We start from the raw sequence: 6,481 nt of genomic DNA on the forward strand, positions 1-6,481 counted from the left end.
GATATTTTAACTTTGTCATAAATAAACATTTCCCCTGAAAGAGTATTCATAAACAGCAGAAGACAACTCAATCTTTTCCTTCTTTTCTCTCTAATCAACCCCTTTCACCTTGTAAGGACAGGAAAAACCAAGTGGAGAAAGGAAATAATAAAACTGAAACTGGAACTGCCTATGAAATCAAGACATCTGGCAAGCCCGCTAAAAAACTTACACACTTGTCACATCTCAAGTTACAGGGTTTTTTGTTGCTTGGCAACAGGCATCAGAGGTAACTTTCATGTTTTATTTTCCTCTGTATCCATTGCTTACAGGCGATTTATTTCTGTGACACCAGAATCCCACCACTGAACATCTGTCATGTGGCCTGTCTACTAAGTAAACACTCTTTTACAGTGCTGACTTCTCCTAAATTCACCAATATTTTATTTGTACTCATAAATATTAGGATGTGGAAATGCCTTTCTAAAAGACTCCTTATCATGCAGGGTTGCAGACACACCTGAGAACACTGTAAGAAAAAGAAAAATCATTGAGAGTATGAGGGAGAAAATACAGAAAAAAGGAAATAAGAAGAGAGACAAACCCCTCATATCAAAACCTGTCAAATGTTCTTTGAAAATTACTTCAAAATTAAAAGCCTGCGTTAAAAAGTAGAAAGAACAGGCATTTTGTATTTGCATTGTAGAAACTTAACAGCTTTTTAGATAAGACTGCTTGACTGAAATAACTTCTTTTCTCCTGCCAGAGTTAAGAAAATGTCAAACTTGAAGTAACAGTACTTTCATGTGTTCTGGTGTTTCTTAAGTTTCTTCTGGGTCATGGTGAAAAGAATCTGGAAAAATCTTTTAGTTTGGATGGAAAAAAATGCTCCCCTTAATATCAGAGATTATCAATTGTAAAAATGTGTTTCAAAAAGTTGTTAAATATCTGGTGAATGCAAAAACCTTTGCTATTTATTTATTTAATATTTTCAAATAAATGTCACCATTAGCCATTGAGCTTGGAGTTTCTTGCAATTCACAGTCTTCTTGCAGTGTTGTCAATGGCAGCATCTAAGACTCCTCCTCACACTGTTTAAATGGCAATGTAAAGCAAAGTATTGTGGAGAATCAGGCCCTGCACACAGCAGGTGGCATCTGAAATGCACAGCTTTTTCAGCAAGCACAAACCAAAACCAGTAAATGTTAAATGAACAACAAGCTCACCACTGTGTCCTTCAGCACCATATTCATCACCATCTCCCCAGGGGCAAACTTGGTGCTTCCTTCAACTGAACTTCTCAGGGCTCCTGCCTTAGGAGGATACGGCCCTAGGGTGGTGCAGAGACCAGCACCAAGCCATGACTCAGGGCAGGAGGAGGGAAATTTGGTCAATCTTGATAAACATATCATAAACCCAGTATTGTTCCATGGCATCTGTGTTATGACTGAAAAATCATCCAGTGAAAACTGGTTTATTCTTTCTTAGTCTTACTGTGGTTTGCTTAGTAGACATTTGCATTTGCCAACAGCATTGTCAAATTTGTACGTTTACTTCTGTTTTGGCTTTAGCTGGCATGTTTGGCTAAGAACCAAATAGTATCTGTGACATAGTTTTCCCTCTCTCAGGGGCAGGAAGCTGCTCAAAAGATAAGTTGAGGTCTTGAAAAGGAAACCCCCGGACCCCATTCTAGGTCCTTCTGTTGGCACAGTAGTGAGTTGTAGTTAAGCAATATTGGGTGCTGGGTATATTTGGGAGGACTGCATTTCTCTGCAAGAGGAGGGCTTCCGTATCATGGCTGCTTGGGAGTGCCTTGTGGAACAGCTCTGAAAACCAGTGGACTCCTGGCACTTTGTCTGATGCCATGTTGAGAACAGAATTGCATTTTGGTTTTGCCCTTACCCTTCCCTGAGAACAAATGATTTTTCATGGCATAGTGCAAACGTGTAAAGAAAACACGACAGAAATGTACAAGGCAAACTTACTCTTGATCTTAATGATGCCGAGTATGTGTACTGAATGGATGGGCAAGCCAAGACAAGCAGCATTTTGTCATGAACTGAGGAGATGATGCAGAGGACTTCTGAAGTCAGATGCTCTTGCTCAAATCCAGAGTCCATTCAGACTCAAGTCAGTGCAGGCAGAGCTGGAAAATGTGTCTCCCCCAGAATGTGTTTCTCCATTAGTAACAACGTATTTAATGACATGGTGTAGCTCCTCTTTTTTTCTCAGGGCACTTCACACCACCATTTATCTTCTTTTCAAAATTTGCCTTTGTAATACTAAATGCATTACTAGTTGAATAGTCTGTTCATGAGCAGAAATGTATCTCCACAGTATTTATTCCAGAATTATACATAAGTCCCCAGAAAAGCTTTTCAAACTTGTCCTATGGCCATACCACCCTGAGAATGCCCAATCCTGTCTGATCTCTGAAGCTAAGCAGGGTTGGTCCTGGTTAGTACTCAGATGAGAGACCACCTGGGAATACTGGGTGCTCTAGGCTCCAATTCTGGTGGATGAAGGGAAGGCTGTGGATGCATCTAGCTGGACTTCTGCAGAGCCTTTTATACCATCTCCCATGGCACACTCCTGGAAAAGCTGCAGCTCACAGCTTGAACAGGGCCACTCTCTGCTGGGTTAAGAATGTGCTGCATCTGGTTGGCATCTGGGCACTAGCGGTTGTCCCCAGGGATGAGTGCTGAGCCCTTTATTGATGATCTAGATGAGCGGATTGAGTCCACTATCAGCAATTTGCAGATGACACCAAGCTGGGGAGGAACGTCAATCTACTGGAAGGCAGGAGGGCTCTTCAGATGGACCTGGACAGGTTGGATAGATGGGCTGAATCCAATGGTATGGGGTTCAACAAGGCCAAGTGCCGAGTCCTGCGCTTTGGCCACAACAACCCGGTGCAGCCCTACAGGCTGGGGACAGAGTGGCTGGAGAGCAGCCAGGCAAAAGGGACCTGGGGGTTCTGACTGACAGCAGCTGACCATGAGCCAGCATGTGGCCAAGAAGACCAGTGGCATTCTGGCCTCTGTCAGGAACAGTGTGGCCAGCAGGACCAGGGAAGTGATTCTTCCCCTGTACTCAGCACTGGTGAGGCTACACCTGGAGTGCTGTGTTCAGTTCTGGGCCCCTCAACTTAGGAGGGATATTGAGGTACTGGAGCAGGTCCAAAGGGCAACGAGGCTGGTGAAGGGACTTGACCACAAGTCCTATGAGGAGAGGCTGAGGGAGCTGGGGTTGTGTAGTCTGGAGAAGAGGAAGCTCAGGGGAGACCTCATCACTCTCTACAACTATGTGAGAGGATGTTGGAGCCAGGTGGAGGTCAGTCTTTTTTCCCAGACAACCAGAAGAGGACAAGAGGACGCAGGCTTAAGCTCTGCCAGAGGAGGTTTAGGTTGGACTTTAGGAAGTAGTTCTTTATAGAGTGAGTGACTGGGTATTGGAATTGGCTGCCCCGGGAGGTGGTGGAGTCACCATCCCCGGAGGTATTTAAGATGAGACTGGATGTGGCACTCAGTGCCATAGGCTAGTAGAGAAGGTGGTGTTAGGCCACAGATTAGACTTGATGATCTCAGAGGTCTTTTCCAACCTAGTTGATTCTGTTATTCTGTGAAACAAAGGAAGAAGAAAAAAAGCCCTGAGTATAAAGTAGAAAGGAAAGCAAATATGAAAATAAAATGACATGTTACTTAAAATATAAAAGGAAAATTGTTACCTCTACCCACAATCAGATGGTAGGTCACTTTGACCCCAGATTTCACTGCAGCAAATATTTCAAAATAGGGTGAGATAATTTTATGAGGAACGTAAAATGACCAGAGGTTTGAAAAAAATCCTTAACAACTCCCTCTTCAAGTGCCTTTCAACAAGCTAATACATCCCCTTGCTGTAAAGCTTGTGCCACCTTCCATCATGGGCAAAGAAAAATAATTTCTTTCACAGTTTTTGAAGATCTTGGAGGTAGGAGGTGGGACAGAGGGATGTCCACCTCGTCTTGAGACAGAGCTCCTCAGTTTCTGATACAAACAGACCTTCTGGAAAAGGTTGTCGTGGGTCTGATCTATCAGAATAGTTTTTCCCATACAATCTTGCATCACAGCATCTCCTAGATACTCTGGAGGCAGATTCTACTAGTGGACACTGTGTTATTACATAGTTCTTCAAAGCTGTAAAGGCCTTTGCATGTGCTCTCTACATTTTCCAGTTTCAAATGTATTACATTTGAAATACATTCTTCTCCATACATTGTGGCATAGACCTGTTTTAGTTGATGACACTGCTTCTGTTGAACTCTCTGCTCTCCAGTAATCATGGTGGAGGTGTTTTTTGTTTAGGTAGCTAAAGAAATATTCCTAACTACTTGGATTTTTGCTCAATTGGGACTGGAATGATAATAAAGAGTGAGCAATCTCTATATGCTAAATTTTGGCAAGTTCTACTTATAATTTAGCACAACACTATCTGCTCCACTGAAATTTAAGACCTAATTCATATGTGAGTTGCGAGGTTTGGCCAGAACAAACATTTCTTAAGAGAATTTGTGCTGTGTTCTTTTCCTAAATAGTATAAAAATCTGTCAATGCTAGAGTGAAAAAGTATGGTGAAATGTCCTGTTAAAATATAATTTTTGTAGAAGGCAAAATGTTCAATTTAAGGACATTCAACTGGTTTAACAGTCAGCACTAACATTTCTAGGTTAGGGATCTGAATCTAATACCTAAATAGAAAATCTGCTAAAATGAACATAGAGAGTACTTGAAAGCTATCTCTGTGAATCAGAAGAGAAGAAATTAAATTTAGCACTTGAAAATTATCATAGAAGTAGAATCATAATCTTCCACATGTCTCTAAGCTTCCTATCCCATTGGAGAACAGAAATAGCCAACTTGGTTTCTTCCCTGGCAAGCAGCAACACAAAAGTATTCAATTGTAACAGGCAAAATTACTATTATTCTTTTTTAATTAAAAAAAAACCCATAATATCCCACAGTGATTTCAAAAAAATCTTATTCTAAATACCATCCCATATCAAGCATAGTTTATATTGTGCTTCATCTGCAACCTCAACTATTAGACTTAATGTGAGTTCATATGCATGTCTCTGCAATTTCTCAAATTGAACATCCTTTTCAGTCACAAATTACTTGAGGATGAAAAAAATCTCCTTCTACATTTATTAATTTTTGTAGAAAAAGAAATTCCAAATGTTTCTAAACCTGAAACTTCACTGGATTTATATAATCCCCCCAACTGTCCCTAAAAGGTGCCGATTGAAGAAATTAACAAAATACTTAAATAATTTAAAAATTGTGTTTTATTCGCCCCATTCTCTCTCCCTTCATGTTATTTGGGTTCCTGGTGCTCCTCCTTCTTCTCCACCAGTGGAAAATGCAGCTTCTGTAAAGCCATGAGCATCACATGTGACCTTCACAGCATTTTGCATCTCAAGGTAAAAGCACGGAATTGCCTTATAGGAAGTAACACGGTTGCATTACAGAAATCAGAATCTTTCAGCAAGTCCACAAAAAAAATGAAAAATAGAGACAAAAACAATAGTTTCCACATGGCATTACACTGGTATGCTGATACACCACTGTGTTTCCACCCAGTGAGAAACCAGAAATATTTAGGTAAAATCTATATGTGTGAAACTTCTGTTTAGGTTAGTTTTATTCCAAGCATAAATAATTGAACTAACTAAAAGCAGACTTAGGTTAGTTACGTGTGCTACATGTGGTTGTTGTTGAAGTGACAGAAGCCTTTGAGACAAGACCTATTTGCAGCCCTCTTATGAATCTCTGTGAATTAAGAAATAATTGTTTCCGTATTTGAACGGAGGTTCAGCACAAATGTTGCAGCTGAGGGAGGGAAGCAGAAATATATCAGGAACTTGAATGTGCACAAGTCTATGGGACCCAATGAAATGTATCCCAGAGTGCCTGTTCACTTGTTTTCCAGTGGGTGTATCAGAATTTAGGAAATTTTTTGAGTAACAGATGTTACTTTAAAGTCAGCCAGGCTTCAGCGAACAAATAGATTGTGGTAGTAGTGAGCAAAATCTTTGTTCACTCTGTTGAAAAGAGACGTGGCAAAACTTCCTGTACTTTACTCCATGAGAATTAATTTGCTTGAGCTAAAATTCATGCCACTCACCACTTTATGTCCCTCTTCTATTTACAAAATATGAATTGCTAAACCATGAGTTTTTGCCTGGAAACCAAAAGCATGTTCAAAAGCAGTTTGCCAGTTTTTAGGCTTCACAGCCACCTTCTTGCCCTCTGCTTATGTTTGTTATATGTGAGCTGAATTTAAAAGTTGCTTTTAGAATTCAAAGAATGAAAGAAAAAGAAAATTCAAGAATTCAAGGGCTTGGGAGTGGGAAATAGAAATGTTTTGAAGTATAGTAAAAAAATAATTTATTCTATGATTATAAAGACTGTTTTTTATGGAATTTCAGAAGCATCCATGAAAATTGATGTATGGAATGAAA

The 6,481-nt window shown here is 40.2% G+C and overlaps 1 pseudogene; it reads left to right on the forward strand.

Moving 5' to 3' along the window:
- The first annotated feature begins 2,366 nt into the window (after positions 1-2,366).
- On the forward strand, positions 2,367-2,485 carry LOC135407909 (5S ribosomal RNA; annotated as a pseudogene).
- Positions 2,486-6,481: the final 3,996 nt, after the last annotated feature.

The sequence above is a fragment of the Pseudopipra pipra genome, chromosome Z (genome assembly GCF_036250125.1).
Source record: "Pseudopipra pipra isolate bDixPip1 chromosome Z, bDixPip1.hap1, whole genome shotgun sequence".
Taxonomy (NCBI): domain Eukaryota; kingdom Metazoa; phylum Chordata; class Aves; order Passeriformes; family Pipridae; genus Pseudopipra; species Pseudopipra pipra.